General features: G+C 37.0%; 1 protein-coding gene and 1 pseudogene across 2 annotated transcripts in view; one reads left to right on the top strand and one right to left on the bottom strand.

Annotated features, from left to right (window-relative positions):
* The window catches only part of SCHIP1 (schwannomin interacting protein 1), a 610058-nt gene that overhangs the window by 173475 nt on the left and 415937 nt on the right, over positions 1 to 20646 (top strand). The gene's annotated exons all lie outside the window — the stretch shown is intronic.
* Positions 6394 to 6973, bottom strand: LOC118148760 (protein deacetylase HDAC6 pseudogene; annotated as a pseudogene).

Genomic DNA, 20646 nt, shown 5'->3' with positions numbered 1-20646 from the left:
CTGGCCAGTGACAGGATTTGAGCAATGTTGCCTTATGGCTTAGGTCTCTGTTTAACTTGAATAAATATTGTGGGACTTAAGTCAGTTATTTAAAATAAAGAATAAAAGCATTTCTGTGTCTTTTCTCTCTGTTGCGGGAATGATGGAATGGACTTCATTTTAGAGAAAATCAGATATATCAATCTTTTCATCTGGATACTGAGAGCTTTCACACTTTGGTTTGGAAAGATGAACAAAATTCATTGCCAACTAAATGCTTTATGTATATCCCAGAAAGTTTTCCTCCATCAAAAAGAGATGTTAGAAGAAATCTATACCTCATTTTCTCTATCCTGTGAAGGTTAGAGATCTTTTCTTACATTTTAAGTGATACCTAATGCCTATATGCCTATGTATAGATGCTCCTCTAGTTCATTTGGGAGAACAGAAGGAAGAGAGCAGAAGTGTAAAGAAGTTGTTAATAAATATTCAGGGTGAGAGGTTTGAGTTTAACGGGGTAACAGACTTTCACTTCATAAAGTAATTCATTAAGGTTTTTCCTTCCCAAACTTCTTGGTCACCCTGACCTGACTTTAGAAGTATCAAAGAATGAGAAAGTCACATGTATCAATCATAAATGTGTATGTTCATAAAAAAATATGCAGAAATTTCTAAAGATCGTGATTTTTAATAAAGGATTTTATAGAAGCACACAATATAACAACATTGTATTAACATGGTATGTATTTATCAAGTTAATTTTATCTAAATAAAGTAGCAAAATAAAACCCTAATATAATTATGATTGGGAAATTTTTTACTATATGAATTTTTTCCCATATTACAAAAGCTTGCAGACACCATTTGTCTCTGTAAATGTTAAATATATTCATTTATACACGGTATTTTTAAAATAAGCGATGATGAGAAATTCTGGATGTGGTTACTGATGACCGTGCCTATAATTAGCTGCAACTTCATTAGGGAATGCTGCTTTTAAAGAGTAGGAGATTCTAAGAATAATAGCTCATCTAATTGAAGATCATTATAGACAAATTAGGATGTATTTGTGAGTTGTACTAATGACGCATGTTAAATGAATAAAGTGATATCCTGGTGCAAAATGATGGTGAGTATTTGTCTTTAACATTCTTTGTAATTATTATTTCTTATGTTTGTGCTATTTCTATGTTTTTTGTATGTGCATGACATTTTGGAAGTAGGGAAGTTGCAACATTGGTGCTGTGCTTTACTAAATGAATGGGACAATTCATTTAGTGAGCAGGTATGAGCGGGATTGGAGGAGCAAGAGAAGTCCTTAATGACAGGAAGGGAGGAAGCTATAAAGAGATTGTTTAGTTTTATTAATATCTGATTTAAAATATCATGTATTAAATATTGATTCAACAGAGTTATATCATTAAGGAAAATATGAGGTGTCAAAGGAAAATATGTACAGTTGTCTTCCCTTATTCTCAAGGATATGTTCCAAGACCCCAATGGCTGACCAAAGCTCTGATTAGTACTGAACCCTATATATACTATGTTATTTCCTATACATGTTTGCTGTTCATACATTCCTATGATAAAGTTGAATTTATAAATTAGGCACAGTAAGAGATTAACAACAATAATAAAATAGAGCAATTATAACAATATATGTAATAAAACTTATGTAAACGTGCCCCCTAAATATCTTACCCTTCTCTACTCACACATTTTTGGGCTGCAGTTGACTGCAGGTAACTGAAATTACAGAGGGCAAAACCACAGATAAAGGAGCACTACAGTATTTTTAAAGAATGTTGGCAAAAATATATTAAACCTCAAACTTGCCTTAGCAATTAATAAAACTTTTGAGGACATCTTCTGTGCAAGGTATTTTAAGCACTTTATCATGCACATACTTGCAAAGTGATGCAGAGCCCTGAGGAAATAATCTAAAAGAAACTTTAAAAATAATTATAATATGAAATCATCATTAGTTATCTTAATGCAAATGTGTCTGTGTGACTCATGGCACTGATCCAGTGACAACCCTTCTGTCCTCCCCAGTAGTTGTCCTTTCTCAGGAACAGGTGGCCCCACCTGCCTGACCACATACATCCCTCTCCCGAGAAAGGTCCACTCTCCAGGACCTCACTCCAGCTGCTGAGGGCACTTCCTGGAGGATGTGTTTAACTGCATCCTCCGCAAAGACAAACTACAAGCCCAGGAGAGTAATCTCAGTAGGCAAAGTATTCAGGACACAAGAGTGGCCTCCTGGCTGCTTTTTCCCTCTGGCTCCTGGAAACAAAGAATAAGGTAACAAGTGGCCTCAGTGTGGGCAATTTTTAAAAGTTATACATTTAGTTCAGCCTCCTAACAGATGAAGTGACTTTAATAAAAAAAGAGTTAATGGTTTAGGCTGGTTGTAATAGCTCCTTGTAATAGGTAGTAAAGACTTTTCTGGATTGACGCCAAACTTACCTTCAGTGAAAAACACATGAAGGTAATTGCTTAGAGAACTTGCACACTAAAGAACAGTTCATGACATTTTAACACGATAAATGATGGTGAAATCCCATTAGGGAATTAACCTTTATCCATGGAGCTAGAAAGTTAAGAGAGAGAAAACTGAAAGTATTCTTTTATCTGCTTTAAAATAATAATAATAATAAATTCCTGAGGGAGCTACATATTTGCTAGAAAGTACAGGGGCTTTCCTGAAATTGTGCTCTGCTGAAATAAGCAGAGTCTGAGATCTGCTCTGAGACTGTGCATTTGTTCTGAATGCACTTTAACATGCATCTTCATGTAGACTCGTTTTCACTGAATACCTTTATGCTATTTCTGTAAGTATATTCTTCATTGTTCTAAACTTTGGCATCAAGAATTACACGTGTATTTGATGATTCAAAGAAGATGATTATAAGTTTCTCTTCTCTCTTTTCTATTATGCAAAATGTAATGAGGGCACATTTACTCTCTGCATACTCAGTACTCAATCATGCTTGCTGCTCATTCACATTATTCACCCTCTTAGATGTCCTCATGCTGCTATCCCAGGTATGGTCTCCTGGGCTCCATGGTGGTTTTATAATGCTGGGATCAAAGCTCAGAGATTTAATTGCAGCCATTTTAAGGTTATGGCCCAGAAAATATGAATCAAAAAATTTAATAAAATGAAGATTGAGGGGATCCTTGCTTTTCCAGACTTCTTGCTCATAATGCGAATCAGTCTTTATTCATTTGACAGATATCACTGAGCATCTCCTATGTGCCAAAATCTAAAGGGACGGAGATACAAAATATGAGTAAAAGTCCTCATCAGAAAAACACTACACATAACTGCCATAGATCAGTAGCTGAACAAGCTATTAAGGTACCATGCGAAAAATTATACATAACAAAAAGCTGTGATGAGCCTGTATCAGATAGAAATATTTCAATGCAAAGACCCAAAGTAAGACTAAAACTCAGGGCAGTCCAAACAAAAAAGCTAATTTATTAGCTTATGTATCTAAAACAGAATTATTGCTGATCCTAGGCACCTCTAGTACCTAGAATGTAACTATATTCAGAGATAGATCTTTTAAAGGTTACTGAGTGTGAGACCTAATCCAGTACAACTGTGTCTTTAAGAGGTTTGGACACAGGCATGTACAGGAGGAAGTCACATGAAGACACAGGGAGAAGAGGAACATCCACAAGCTAAGGAGAGAGGCCTCAGAAGAAACTATCCCTCCCAAAACCATGATCTCATACTTCTGGCATCCAGAAATCTGAGAAAATGAATGTCTTCTGTTTAACTCAGTCTGTAGTCCTATATTATGGCAGCCCTAGCAAACTAATACTGGGCACTGACTCAGGCTCCATGGCGGCTTCTCATCAACTCTTAGCATCACCCATTGGGCTACAAAATAGCATGTTGTTCCACACTTCATGGTTTCTCACTATGTTATCCAAGAGCAGCAAGAGGAAATTTCTAGTAGCTCTCCATGTTTTAGAATTCCCACTCTCTCCTATGCCTTTGTCTGAACAGTTGCTGTGGCTTACGGAAGGCAGGTTGTGGACGAGCATAAGCCAACAAGGATCTGCCCTTGAGGGTGGGTGAGGTCAGTTCCATCCAAACCACATAAGGTGAGGTCCCCAAAGGAAGATAAAGGTGTATTTGTGGAGCATAGCATGGAGATAACCAACAAAGACACAAAGAAAGTGATCAAATAAATCTACCCGGAAAAGCTGAGCAAAAGTAACCCTGAGGAAAATTAAGGTGGGTCTTGGAGAATGAATAGGTGTTCTGTAGAGGACTCAAAGAATAATACACACAAAGGAAGCAGCATATATAAGGGCACAGAAGAGCCTACTATATCTGGTAAGGCAATCAATATGTCCCTGTCTACCTAGACATTTCCAGTTTTAGCCCTGGAAGTCCTACGTCCTGAGAACTCCCTTGGTTCCTGGCAGATGCAGTTTGTCTGGAACTGTATCTATTTTAAATGGAAGTCCCACATCCCAAGATCCCCTCAGTCTTGGACAAACTTGAGTAGTTGGTCACTCTATGTTGGGGGAATTATGAGCAAGGTTTATGAAGCAAATTGGTTGGAGATAAAACTGGAAAGACTGGCTGAAACTAATTGCAAAGGGCCTTTCGTGCACCCTAGTTTGAAGTAGAGAAAAAAAATCTGTAGTGTTCCTCTGCCATGTTGCAAAAATAAGTTAGTAGGACATTATTCTATGGGGGTTAGAGGAAGTCTGTGTCAATCATACAAATGCCATGGACCTTTTGCAACTTGACCTGTTTCAGAAAGTTCGTGGACCTTGAGGACTATCTAGCTTTTGGGAGCAGCAGAAAGTTCCAGGCCAACTCTTCTGAGTCAGAGACACTGATCCCTGGGGTTAAGGGCAGCACTCTGCTGGGCACATTGCGAGGCTCCACAAATGGTAGTTGATTCTTGGTTAACAGCCTTCCCTTAGTAAATGGAATTGCCTCTTCATGTTTATCCCATCTGCATCCCTTCCTCTAAGAACTGTATCTCTTTTTTCTTTTTACCTTTTCATGCCTTCATTTCCAATTGCCAACCTGGGGCTTCAAACCCACCAAACCTACAAATTAACTGCTCACCTTCCCCCCACCATTACCTCTTCCACCTACTGCCTTCTGTCGTCTATTGAAGACGCTGCCATTCTCCAGCCACCCACCCCCATGCTGTGGAATACATTGCAGCCAATGAAAACAAGTGGCTGAAGAAAACAAAGTTGCAATCAATGATTATTTAGAATGATCTCATATTCACACAGATTCCATCTAGGTACTTTCAGATATATATTGATACAAACATATAGGAAAAATCATCCAGAAGTAGATATACCAAGTATATATACCAATTTTTTTTTTTAAGATGCAGTCTCTGTAGCCCAGAGACTATGGGCAATCTCAGCTCACTGCAACCTCTGCCTCCCTGGTTCAAGCAAACCAGGGAGTTCTTGGTATACCAAACTCTTTTTTTTTTCCACCCAATACTACATGGATGATTCCAGACAAGTTTATTAAACACTTCTAGGGACTCATTCCATATCTGTAAATTGGTATACTATTACCCACTTTCATAATATTTGGGACAGAGTAGACTTAAATAATTTTATTTTAAAAATACATATTGACGATCTTTCAGCACTGACTTAAAACCTCCCAGATCTGTGGAACCCCAGAAGTTTCATCCCCATTCTACTTTAATACCTGGGAAATCACAATGCTATAAACTACCCCAGCTAAAATGTCCGAAACCCTGAAATTCCCTCCTTTGGGTAGTTCTTGCTTGTGCACATGCTCACTCCTGCGAAATACATCCTTGCCCTTATCCTGACAGCCAATCATTCACCCTTTCTCCTGGATCTTCATTTCTTCTGGACAAGGGCCTCACACACTTCCTAATTTCATTCACCCTACTGCCCAGTAGGGCTCAATGCCAGGCAAGCACCCTGGAGTCCCTCAACTCTTTTCTTTTTATTAGGTTTTGTTAACAGCGTGTACTTTATTATATATGCAACCTTGCCATGCCTGCCAGTTAACTCCCTGTCCCCCCAAAACCCCTCCCACCAATGTTATCCTCATATCAGCTCCCTCTTGGGGGCCACTGAGCTGCCTCACTTTCCTTCTGGGCTGGAGTAGTGGTGCCCCTGCAAGCCGGCAGGGGGAGATCCTGGTCAAAGGTGAACTGTGTTCCTTGACTGATGCACATCCCAATCCACGATAAGGACCCTCCAGATGCAGTGTTTCTGTTGAGCATAGCACGCTGCCACAGCCACATGGCTGAACATGCGATAGCCATCTGTAAGACTGTGCTGGGCATGATGTCCAGGAGGCCTAATGATGGCCATGCCATTCTGTATTTCAGCCCCCAGGACCACATCCACCAGCCTGAGGACAGAGCCCGAGGCCAGGCAGGGGCAGGAGTATGATTTCGGATGAAGATGAACTGAATCACTGGTGTCTGCTAGGACACAGAGTTCTCCCTCATTCATGTACTGGGTTATTTCCATCAGATCAATATATTCTAGGCTGTGAACATCACCTCTTCCTTTTCAGCAAACCAGGCTTGAAAGGACACGCAGAAACCTTGGAGGTCCTCCTGGATCAGTTGCTCCTTGTTGGTATGGAGCCACTCAGGGACTTCTGGGAAGCTGTCATCCCAGAGGCAATGGAATTCATTTAGCTGCTCATCCAGCACCAAGCCAGTGCCAGCCAGTGCTTCAGCCTCAAGGTTCAGATCCATCCCTTGCAGTCCCATGATTAGGTCTTCTTTGATTGCTTGGCCAACCTTCTTCATTTTGCTGTTCTCCTTTACCTCCGCTAGATTAGGGATGGAGCGGGGAATGGCTCCCTTTTTAATGTTTTGCTTTGAAGTGGCACTAGAGTCCTGAGGGGATGACTGGAGGTTCTGCCTACTTCTTCGCTGCCTGGTTGTGGTGGAATCCTGGCTGGTTGAGGTCATAGTTGAGGCCCTTTGGGCCTATCTCCCGGGATAATCACCCACCCTTTCACCCGCCCGGTCCCGGCCACTCCCTCAACTCCTTGACTGCCCGCTGAAACTGCATTGGCACTTTCCAGCCCCTGGAAACACTATTTAGCAAACTTTTTTTTTTTTGAAGTTCTCAAACCATGTTGATTGAACTCAGTTTCAATGCTGTTTTCCAATGCTGGCCCCTCACTGCTGATGAAATTTTCTGCTTGGCTCTTCTGAACTTGCATGTACAGCTCTATTTTCAACCCCCTAACCTGACTCCAAGCAGTGGCATTGCCTCCTGCACTGCAGAAACATTCAAGTTAATATGAAAGCAGCAATCACAGCATCGCTCTGAAAGAACCCACTCACTTAAAGGTCTCTGGAACTTCTAATAGGCACTTCAACAGCAGCTTCCCACACTTTGTCCTGTTGCTTACCACTTTTTTTCTTGAAGCTTTCTCTTTCCTGTCATCCTTTACACTGCACTTAATTCTCCTGTTTCTCTCGTCATTGGTTCACCTTCCTCCTTCAAACCCTAAAAGTGTAAATTACCACAATTCTGAACCATAGTCCTTAACCATCTGCCCTGTGTCCTCAATGAAAACCTCATCTATCCCCATTATGTTTGCCATTGCTTCCAAAGAAGTTGCTTCCATATGCCATGCCTACAATTCCACCAAATACTCCAGAGGATTCCATCAGGATATTCCACAGCCAACTCAAACTCAACATAAAATTTATCTTGTTTCTCCCTCTCACCCTAACTGTGTCTATTAAAACGCTGCCAATCTCCCATTCACTCAGTCATCCTTGACTCCTTCCCCTTCTCCTATCTTTGCCAAATCATACGTAGTCTAACTCTTGAATCCATCACTGCATCCTTATTTTTACTTCCAAACAGTTACTGTCCTGAGAGTGTCTGATGGGAAATGGAAGGGGGATCCTTTTATTTTTTACTTTATATACATCTCTATGTTTAAATTTTTAAAAAGTAACCTATGTAACTATTTTCCAAGCAAAGATAATACATGTTAATTGTGGAAACATTAAATTAAAATAATACATGATCATCACAGAAAATTAAAATTGCAAATAAGCATAAAGAGCAATATAAAACCATCTGAAGGCCAGGCATGGTGACTCACACCTATGATCCTAGCACTTTGGGAGGCCAAGGCAGGCGGATCATCTGAGGTCAGGAGTTTGAGACCACCCTGGCCAACGTGGCAAAACCCTGTCTCTACTAAAAATACAAAAAATTAGCTGGGAGTGGTGGCACACACCTGTAATCCCAGCTACTCAGGAGGCTGAGGCACAAGAATCGCTTGAACCCAGGAGGTGAGGTTGCAGTGAGCTGAGTTGCACCACTGCACTCCAGCCTGGGCAACGCAGCAAGACTCTGTCACAAAATAAATAAGTAAATAAATAATAAGTAATAAAAATAAAACCATCTGAAATGTCACCACCAGAGGTACCCTTGCTAGCAGTGTGGGAAACCACCTACCAGTCCTCCCTCTGGGCACCATTGCTGATGGAGATGCAAAGGCTGAATGAAGGCATCTCCCAAACTTGCCTTGCCATCCTCCCCACTGACTGTGACCCTTAGCGAGTTGCAAAGCCCTCCCATTTGCTTCAGCACTTGTAGGGCCTCTGGTATCTGTCAGTATATTCTCATTACCATCACCCTTGTCAAATCTCTCATTATTTCTCCCCTGCTGTCTGGCAGTGGCCTCCCATCTGGCTCTCACTTATTTCCTGTCTCCTACCTTGCATCAGTCACCCGACGGCCTCTAGATTAATCTTCCTAAAGCCTAGCTCTGATCATGTTATTCCCTTGTTTAAAAACCTTCAGCAACTCCCTATCACCTATAAAAAGTGCCAAACTCCATGCTCTGGACTAAAACTAAACTTTACTCTTCCCTTGAGAACTTTTCTTCCCCTCAGTTCTTGTTCATATTATTTTCTCTAAGAGAAATACCATTTTATCCAAGCATTTCCATCCATTACAATGCCCTCTTTTAGATAATTTAACAAGTATGAAAAAACATTTGCACAAGAATGAATATTCATTACGGTCAAGTCTATGACAGGGGAAAGTTAAAGCCAACTTAAATGTTCACTAGAAAGCAACCAATTAGGTAAGTATGATACATGCAGTTTTTCATTGGAATACAGTTCAGCTGTTAAAATGACACATGTGTATATATACACATTGTATTTATTATATAGACATAGGAAAAACCTATAGAATATTCTCAATATTATATAGATATGGGGAAAGTCTATAGAATATTGTCAATCTATATATACAGTATATACATAGTAGGCCGGGTGCGGTGGCTCACACCTGTAATCCCAGCACTTTCGGAGGCCGAGGTGGGTGGATCACAAGGTCAAGAGATCGAGACCATCCTGGTCAACATGGTGAAACCCCATCTCTACTAAAAATACAAAAACTTAGCTGGGCATGGTGGCGCGTGCCTGTAATCCCAGCTAATCGGGAGGCTGAGGTAGGAGAATTGCCTGAACCCAGGAGGAGGAGGTTGCAGTGAGCCGAGATCATGCCATTGCACTCCAGCCTGGGTAACAAGAGCGAAACTCCGTCTCAAAAAAAAAAAAAAGTGCATGTTACAGAGCTTTTTGGAAAGACATTAAATTATAATAGAGGTAAACTTTAGGTGGTTGAATTTAGTTGATATTTATTTACTTTGTTTTGGTATTTTGTATTTAATTTGAATTTATTTAAACACAAGCTAATTACAGCTGTTACCATTTATTGTGGGCTATTTGCCACATACTGTCTTTGATGTTTTACCTTTAATTATTTATTTAGTTCTGACTGTCAGGGGAGTAAAGAAGTGTTCCCAGGATCATACCACTAGTGAGAGGCAGAGATGGGATTCAAACCTGTTTATCTGATTCCAAAGCACCTTCTAGGCATTGTGTTACATAATACTGAAGTATCATTTTTCCAAAAATAAAAGCTAATAAAATATGTTCTCTCAGTCTTACACAGCTGCACTTAATTGCTCCTCAAGACCTTCTCTTGTCCCCGTATCTCCAAGTATGACAACCATGGAAGAGAACAGAAAGTTATATAAGACAGACACACAGAGCACACATAAAGGTTTTTAAAATATAAACATCATTTTACATATCACATTATCCTACGAATTGGTTTACATTTAAATTGTGCATCCTGTATGTCTTCCCTTGTCTGTACATATTGATCAAGCTCAATGTATTTGTGAACACTTTCATAGTAATCTATTGTGTGGATGTGCTATAATCGTTTAACCAGTCCCCCATGGATGATTATTTATGTCATTTGTAAGTTTTGCTACCATAAACAATACCAGAATGAACATCTTTGTCTAACTTTTTGTCTGTTCACATGTGAGACTGTCTTTTACAAGATGGACTTCCAGAAATAGAATTACTAGGTCAAAAAATATAGGCCTTTTCCTGCATCAGAATTTCTGAAAATGTTAGCAGCAGTGAGAGACTATGATTCAGGAACCAGCTGCTTAGATTATTTTGTGGCCTCATTTCCTACTCACAGCCTCACCAGCATTGGCAACCGTCTACACATTTGTCATTCCAACATCTCCTAATTAATTTGTAGAAAAAAGTAACTGGATTATGAACTGCATGAGTTCTGGTGAATGAACTCTTGGCCAACACTTTCCTATACACCCTTGAGCAAGAAATGATGCCACAGGTGATTCCCATTTCTTTTTCTGTAAAATAAGACTTTTCTAGCTCTGGCACTAAATGCTTTTTAATTCTAAAGACAAGGATTACATTTTGCTCTTCCGGCTTCTTAGATTTTGAAAAATGTATAGAAACTGTAAAGGGTTATCTTGCCTCATTGAAAGTTCAAATGGTATGGTGATAAGACCACATTAAAAGCATTTATAAAAGGTCCATGGTAAAGAGTTCATTATGGTTCATTAAATCCCTTCATGCTTTTATCCACTCTAGTTACTGTATTTCCTGTAAATGGGATTTACGCCAGGGCCACGTTAACACCATTTCACATTCTACCGTGCTATTACCCACTGAGCTTGAATCAATTGAATGAAAGAGGCCTTTTCAAGTGTATTGATTTTCATTTATCCAAACTCATCTGTTTGCTTTGCTGCATGCCCATACATGAGAACAGGGCACAGCTAATCTTCTCTATGGTGTTGCTTTTTTCCCTTAAGCATTTAATACTAGAATAGACATATGACAGGCATTGGCATAAAAATTGCAGAATATTCACTAGAACTATAGTTCTTTATGGGTGATATAAGGACCTGGATCTCATTCTCTTATCAGAAACAATGTAGCCTACAGCAACACACTATCGCCTCTTCCTGCATGAAAGTAGTCACCTACTCTTCCAGCCCCCAGGGAGCTCAGTCCAGAGATACTGTCCTCCTCCCCCCAGAAACAAGTAGAGGAGTGTTGCCTGTACAGTGATTCTTCTAAGTGCAAATTTTTTGCTGTCAAGATGCTAAGTTTTCTGCTGCTGCTTTCTACAGAAATACTCCTTATTTCTTTGGTCCGATATCAAACTGAAAATTTGAACAAAAGGAAGTATCCAATAAGGAAAATAATATTTTTAATGTACATTTTAATGCTCTTGTCCTACATTCCTAGCTTAACGTGTGTGTGTGTGCATGTGGGGCGGGGGGTAATTTTTATAGAATTATTGTGTTAGTCACTGGGTAAGTGGCTGTGTGGTGAAGGATTAAATGATATGTTCTAGGCTTCTAGTAAATAGATCTTGACTTCTGCTCATTATACTGAAATATGTTTACCTGGGTGATAAATACTGACTAAAGCAAAGGTCAGAATTTCCTTTGAGTTGCAATAAATATTTCTATACACTCAAACAAGATTTCATGTTATAGCTAATGATTGAACATTATCCAAAGCCACAGCAAAAAATATCATTATCAAACAAATTCTAAGCCATCTTTCTTTTATGCATAATGCTATACAGGATAATCACTTTTGACTTAGTTAAGATCTGATGGCAGATGTTGGCCTAAATGTTGGCTAAGCCTGAGTCCTTATTATGAAAGAGAAGATGAATAGATTCATTTATGAAAAGCTCAAGGTACATAAATATGACAAAGATTAGACATTACTGACTTAAATAAAATGAAAGATTAACAAAATTTGAATATGATCCTAATTAGTGAATGAACTATTTTTTCTCCTACACATTCATGACATGTGCTGTGTTACAGAATTTTTGAGAAATAATTCGTAGAAAGGATTTTGAAAAAAAATTTTTCTTTCAAAAGAGAACTATATCATAGTAAGTATAAAACATTTTAATATCATTTAGCTAGGGAGTAAGAAATATAGAAATGTATCTTCAAGAAGATTATAATCTAATTGGGGAGAGGAGCAGATACATGCAAATACAGAACTGTGTAGTTGTTAAGAATGTGAGATTTTGTAGTCCCAGCTACTCGGGGGGTGGAGGGGGGAAGATCATGATTACACTACTGCACTGCAGCCTGGGTGACAGAGTGAGACGTTGTCTTAAGAAAAAAAGGAAAAAAAAAAAAAAACATGAGATTTGGAATGTTAATGAGTATGAATTCTAGCTCTGGCACTATGACTTCTGACAAGGTTTTCTGAGCCTTGGTTTTGGAATGTGTACGAAGGGAATAATAGAATTGATTTCATAGGGTAACAGTAAGAACTAAAGGTCTGGAAAGTCCTGGAAAGGTACCCATCAGAAGGAGAGTGCCCCATAAGTGGTAGCAGTTTTAATGATGTACTGCTGCAGTGACAGATGAAAATACTTTTATGGAGGTAACTCACAGAGGTACGTGATGACTGCATTTGCAATAAAACACTATTTTTACCTTAATTCCAGAGAAGAGAGCTCTTACAATTGTATTTCATGGTTTGTCAACACGACAAAAAGAGGTGGGATTTGAACTAGATGCTGAGAGAGGAATAGGGTTTTATTAGTTGTAAAAGAGGAGTGATGATCATTACAACTGCCAATAAAATAGCAGTCATCTGTTCAGCCTGGGCCTGAGCACATCCTCTTCCTGAATGTTCTCTTCTAGGTTAATTACCATACCAACATTTGCTCCAAGTTTTTAAAGTATTTTTTCAACTATTTCTTCTGGGTCCCCTTTGTTGGCACTTCTGCTTGTTTTGTTTTAGTCTCCCCAAGTGAAAAACCACTTTCAGTAATAAATAACATCAAAAAATCAAATAAAAATCAAAAAACAAAAAATAATCACCCTCCTGTTTATACTTTGAAGGTCCTTACAAACCTTTTTGTACCTCTCTGTGTGTTTCTCCTTATGTGTGCGTGCGCGTGCACGCACGCGCACACACACACACACGTCTAATCTCATTTCTTCCCTCAAAAATATGCAATATGCCATAAATATATTTTCATGCCAAAGCAAAACCTCATTATATTTAAATGAGTATATCACATCTGATTGCATATATATAACACAAGTTAATAAACTCTTTTTTTTTTTTTTTTTTTTTTTTTTAAGACGGAGTTTCGCTCCTTACCCGGGCTGGAGCGAAATCCCGGCTCACCGCAACCTCTGCCTCCTGGGTTCAGGCAATTCTCCTGCCTCAGCCTCCTGAGTAGCTGGGACTATAGGCAAGCACCACCATGCTCAGCTAATTTTTTGTATTTTTAGTAGAGACGGGGTTTCACCTGGTTTGACCAGGATGGTCTCGATCTCTTGACCTCGTGCTGGGATTACAGGCGTGAGCCACTGTGCCCGGCCGTTAATAAACTCTTTAATGGGTGTTTTAGTTGTTTCCAGTTTTTTTTTCTATTAGGAAAAAAAGTGCCATATGCTACAGTGAACATCATTGTACATTCATTTTGGTCCTCTTACATGATTATGGTTATCCCTTTAAGAAAAATAACTAGAAATAGAGTAGAGGGACCAAAGGCACATTTACAGTTTTGGTATTTAGAACCAGAAATGGCAAGTAAAATCACGACATTTTAGTCTTAGAAGACTTTAAAAGAAGAAGAAGAAGAAGAACTGGCCCAGTCTTAACTTTCATGAATAAATAAAACAACCACTCTTTTAAAATTAATGTTTGAAACCAAAACTTGAAAAATGCAAGTACATAATTAGAAATAGTTATTCTAATTGGGTAATTCTATATAAACCGATGTCTTAACAATAGGAAAAAATGAGAGATAAAATTATCAAATTGAGGTGTTTTTATTGTAGAAAGTCTTCCAATTAAACTAACCAAACTTTTCAATTTAAGTCTGACTACACAATTAATTGACTTTCCAGTGCAATTGTCTGACATTTTGGTGAGTTATTATACAATGTTGAACTAAATTGAGTGATTGTAAATCTCTTGTATAGAGGACCTGTGAACTAGCACTAATTTAATCCATTCTGTGTAATTCTCCTTTCCTCTCATTTCTTCTTAGAATAATATTGAATAATTTACTTTTATTTAATCATGGGTTGTCTTGTTTTCTCATTCGCATATGAAGCCTCCAGTCAATGTGACCTGAATGCTCCGAGTGTGGCTTTTTAATATTATTTTCTTGATGTAATTCTCAGATTTATTTTAGTAGGCTGAATTTAATGATTCTGTCCTGTTGAATATGTGTCTGTGTATACCAGTCTAATTACTGAACTTTGTAATTTCCTTAAATCATTGTAAAAGTTTTAGAACCAGAAAAATTATAGTTCATTATTTCCCAAAATTTAGCCCTCAAGATACATATATCCCCAGAAAATAATGTCATGTGTTATCCAAATACATACATACACACACACACACACACGTGAGCAGACATAAGTAAATTTGGGAAACAGATAAACAGCAGGTTTTTCTGCTAAAGAACTTTCATGAACCTGTATGTGCCCAAATCCTATATTACACCCAACCATTCACAGAGTGATTATTGATCTTGTGATTTTTATTTGTGTCACTAGTTAGATAAGCACATATTTAATCTCCTCATTTTACATGAGTGAACATTTAGAAAGATTAACGTATTTATTTAAAAATAATAAAATAAAATTATTCTAAATTGGTTTCATGTTAAGATACTACATGTCAAATATGAAGTGCCAATCAATAGGGAAATCGTGAGTATTTTTATTAAGGAAAGAGAACTATCAACAACTTTGGTGTAATGAGAACACATGGACACAGGGAGGGGAACATCACACACTGGGTCCTGTCGGGGTCTGAGGGGGCTAGGGGAGGGATAGCAGGCGGTGGGTGGACTGGGGAGGGCTATCATTAGGAGAAATACCTAATGTAGATGACCGGGATGCAGCAAACCACCATGGCACATGTATACCTATGTAACAAATCTGCACATTCTGCACATGTACCCCAGAATTAAATTATTAATTTAATTAATAATTAATTAAAGTATAACTAACAACAAAAGAAAAGAAAAAAAAAACAACCGTGGTCTATTCATTCACAAACAAGACCAGTTTTAGGACTTTGCAACCCCTGGGAGGAGCTAACATTATTGGAAAGACATTTAATTATAAGTCAAAATGTGAAAATATACAGTATTACCTATGTAAAACACAAATAAGAAGGTGAAAGAAGGAAGTTTTACATCCATGTGTTTTTAAGTGATGATGGAGTATGGTGTAGTAACTAAAGCGCCCTGGACTGGAATTCTAGTGCTGACACTGCCAGGCTAGAGCTAGGCCTTCATCCTAATTTCAACATAATTACTAGCTGAATCGAAAGTGAAACTGGAAAATTTCTTAAATATCCTCTGAGCTTCCATTTCATAGAAGTACAATAAAACTCTCCTGAGAAGGTAGCTGTGAGAATGTAATGAGATAGTTAATATAAAAAAAATGGATAGTACTCATTCAACAAGTATTCATTTATTTCCTTTCTTGGGGACAGAAATGTGCAGGCAGGCCTTGGTGGAAGGCCACCAAGAGCACTGGAGAACAGGCATACTGGGAAGAACAGTATCTTTAAAAAGCTAGAAGTTTTATCAAACAATTATCTCTCCCTCAGATTAATGCTGAAAAAGCTTCTGAATGAGTCCCTGATGCGTTATTTCAATTATTCAAATAACTAGTGATTGCTACATTATCATAACCTGTTCCAGAACAAATCACATGAAAAGGGTATCCAGTACAAACTATGAAGCAAATATAACTGGATAACTCAAAGACGTCACCAAAAGTCAATGCCCCTTATTAATATATGTGTTAAAATGTTAAATACTAGCCAAGATAATGTAACATATAGTTAAATAATAATGAGCCTGACCAAGTACATTTCATTCTAGTAATGCAAGGATAGAGCGATGTAATAAAATATTTATAAATAACACTTCACCAGCTTGTTAGATATGAAAACCCACATGATCAATAGATGCAAAAAATGATTTTGATAAAATTTAACACCAGTCTTCCTAAAAACATTAAAAATAATAAAAAGATGCTTGACTTAAACGGTGTTATTACAAACTATCGGATATTATATTTCATCATGAACTACTGGTATCATTTTTACTAAAATCAGAAACAAAACAAAAATGATATGGTCATCATTATTGCATTGAACATGATTTTCAAAGTAATATTAAATCAAAGACATAATACAGATAGTTTTATACATGGAGATGAAGAGAGAGGTGGCATGATTGTATACACAGACACTCAAATGTGTAAGAAAACAACCATTTGGCACAATAAATGATTCGGACAAATAGCTGGATACAAGATGAATATACTAAAACCAATGATAGGTCTGTAGTCTATTGATAAATATTTTAGAATATCATATAAAAAGATTTTGTTCACATTAACAACAGAGCTATAATATGCCTAGTAATTATCTCATGTTGAAGATGTATGTCCTATTTGAAGAAAACTGTATAGGCACACACACATATACACACATGATAAAATAAAAACCATGAATGATTTATTTTCTAGGTTTCAAAGACTAAATACCAAATAATGTCGTTTCCTTGCCTCTCAAATCTGTCTCTCTGTCTACACAGAACACAAGGGATAAATGTCTGTAGCAACATTATTCCATCAACTGTCGAACCAAAAAACAAACCGTGGTACATCTACAAAGTGTGACTACTACTCGTCAATACAAAGGAAGTATTGATATATATAACAACATGGATGCACTTCAAAAGCATTATCCTAAGAAGCCTCAAAAGACTATCCATGTATGATTCCATTTACATGACATGCTGGAAAAAGCAAAAGTATAGGGGGAAAAAATCAAACCAGTGGTTGCCTGAGTTGGGGGAGGGGGGAAAACTGGCTACAAAAGGGCACGAGAGAATATTTTGGGGATGGTGGTGATTATATGATTCTGTAAGTTTGTCCTAATTTATTGAAGGGGAAATTTTGTTGTATGTGTATTATACCTAAATGAACAATAAAACAACACACATACACCCCTAAAAATAAAAAGTGAACCATTAAAACCCCTTCCTGGAAAGGAGTTGCGTGCCTTTAGTCCTACAAGATATTTAAATGTATTTCAAAGCCAAAGAAATAAAGCAGTATCTTATTTTCAAGTGGATAAACAGATCACTGGAACAGAAGATGTGAGGACAAAATCAACCTCATTCTACATGACAATTAAATATGCAGTAAAAAGCAGCTTCACCAAAATAATGAGGAAGAAAAAGATTCTTCAGTAAATTGTCATAGTACTAACCAGCGAACAGTTTTTCTATTTAGATTTATAATTCACACCATAAAATAGAATAAATATCATACTGACTTTAGATAATCAATATCAAATCTTAAAAGTTATATCATTTGCCAGGACTCTAATAAATTTAGAAATATTATAAATAAATGACAAAAATAAATCCAACCATCTAAAATATACCTTCCCATACAAATAAAATCCAAAGAGAAATAAAAACAATTAGAAGATTATATTCCCAGCAAAAAGAGCTATGTTTACTATTGTACAATGCAATCTAATTAACGAGAAAACATTAAAACTCTGCAATAGACTAATTGGGCAAAGGACTTAATATCACCAGCCATTAAAAAGTAAATATAACTAGTTATTCCAACATATAGAACTACTTTAACATGGTCAATATTAAGAGGCATGTTATTTTTATCACAACATGCTATCTGGTTATGTGTCCAGTGACATTGATGAGCTCTTTTCTCGTTGCTGATAGTAAAAAATTGAACATTTTAAAAGACACATATGCAGTATAAAAGTATTCCTTGCCTGATCATTTTGTTACTTTTATTATTTCAAAGACAGACAATATTTACATAAAGATATTCATTACAGCATTATTTACAGCAGTGGGAAAGTGAGATTAACTTGAATGTTAACTCTTGTACTGGATAGAATAGTATGCAGTCATTACTATCTTAATTATACAAACTATGAAACAGCATGGGAAGAAATTGTTATGATCTTAAATGAAACAAGCAAAATACAAAATTGCATGCATATTATCTATTCAACTGTGTTTTTCAAGAGTTGTGTAGAGAAAAAGACAGCAAATACTGCTTAAGGACAATGCTTATACAGCTCACACTGTGCCACACACTGTCCTAAGACCCTGTTGTGTGATAGCTCATTAACCCTTCAAAAAATCAATCAATCTGAAAATTTTTTTCTATCTCAAAATTTTACTATATACTTGTTTTTGCTGGCATTCTTTATAAAAAAGAATATTCCCTGCCCAAATTTTAACGTTCATCTAAAATTAATTTTACTTTGTTTCTGCTGGCATTCTGTTGTGAAAAAGACTTTTCTGCCCCAATCTTAACTTTTATTCAAAATTAATTTTTGACCATTAGTTAAAATGTGTAAGTTTTAAATCTGTTAATTGTTTTTGCCTATTACTCTGTAATAGTGGATTTTCTACATATGTTTTCAGCTTTTATTGTGATTGGTTTTAGCAGATATGCATATAGATTAATAAAAACATTCTTATTTCCCTGTTTATATTCTAAACTCTTCCATATTTTAGTCTATATTTACCATATGTGATAGATTGTATTCACTGTATTTCTTTGTTGATGTTATTAGTTTTCTTTTTGTGTTTGTGTGTATGAAAAAAAAAATATTCAATACTCACAACCTCACATCTTCCATTTTGTCAATTAGGCATTTGAGCTACAGAGAGGTTAAGTAACTTCCCCAAGGTCATACAGTGCAATTGCTGGTATCTGCATGCAACAGCCTCTTACCTCTTACTCTGTATTGCCTGAGTCGGCCGTGCCCCCTGAAGCAGAGAAGTTGATGTAATTATGTTAGGCTGTGGTTGTGTTAATACAACCTGTGACTTTTATTTTCTAATCTTCCTGTAATATTACTATTTAAACACACATTTCAAAAATTTTTAAGTAGAAGGCATTTAAAGGCCCCAAGGAGAGAGGTGGAAAGTGTGAAGGGCAATGAAGGAATCACAACCACTAGTCTATGCCAAAGGAAACTGGCCCATGTGCTGCCCAGAGACTATAAAACTGAAGGAGCCACCAGTCCTGACCTGACCAGCTGGAAAGCTGGTGTGTGCTCTGTATGAGTGTATATGGGGTGAGGGAACTGGAAGGGTTTTCTGTAGTTAAGATTCAGTGGAAGACTCACGTATGTGGAGTCACACAGTGGGTTGTGATGCAGCTGAGTCAAATGTTTGTTCTCTGCTTCTCCCGGGCTCATCTGTACCAACACATTAGGTAGCAAGAACCCTGATTTACTAGTTCCAGTGCGGGATCCTTACTTTGCATTATAATAAAAATAAAAAGAATGCTGGATGTGTTTCTATTTTGTCAATGAACACAGTTTATAAAAAAAATACATATTGCCCAGATTCATATGAAAGAGTTATACCAGTTTTATATAAAGCTCTGTAGCTACAGGGCAAATTACTTTTTAAAGCCCATTGGAATAATATTGACTAAAGTTGTATAATTTATCTCTTAAGTTTTGAAACAGAAGAGATGATTTGCCGTCATCTTTAGGCTTTAGGCTGCAATTGGGGGAAAAATCAATATTATAAAAATAGCCCATATCTTAAAAAATATTACTATAGGAAAAAAAAGAGAATTGACTCTGTTACTTTGTCATAAAAAAATAAAGTATGTTTCTTACTTGGCAGAAAAGCCAGTAATTCCTGTAATAAAAGTTACCCTAGAGGATATATAAGAATAAGCTTAGAAAAATGTGAATAAAAGAAATCATAAAGAATTACTTGGAGCTATAGCTGTTGATCATGAGGATTATATTTGACAGGAAAATATATCCTTTGGGAAATCCTATTAATTCTTAAAAGCAAATTTGCTACACCCTGTACAGTTGTAGAATGTCTGATGCTAAAACCTATTTTTATTGAATTTGGGAAATAACGGTTTCTAATGCTCTGAAATCTACCCTACAGGAGATGTAACTACAGGTTTCCAAACATACAGATAAAAAAAAAAAGAAAGAAAAACAACAAAAACATTAGCAATCTAAGTTTATAAATATTGGACGGACAGAGCATCTAGATTTATAAACATTTTACTTTTGACTTTTCCACACTTAATTTCAAAAGGAAATTCTTGAAATGAAGAGGAAACAGATATGGCTAATATTTTAAGTGCTAAGTAGTTTACATAACACATCTTGAAAAGATTAACTTTGTAAATAATTTGATTCCCTTTTTTTTCTC

This window comes from Callithrix jacchus, chromosome 17, assembly GCF_049354715.1.
Source record: "Callithrix jacchus isolate 240 chromosome 17, calJac240_pri, whole genome shotgun sequence".
NCBI classification, from domain to species: domain Eukaryota; kingdom Metazoa; phylum Chordata; class Mammalia; order Primates; family Cebidae; genus Callithrix; species Callithrix jacchus.
This window is presented reverse-complemented; position numbering and strand designations above follow the sequence as displayed.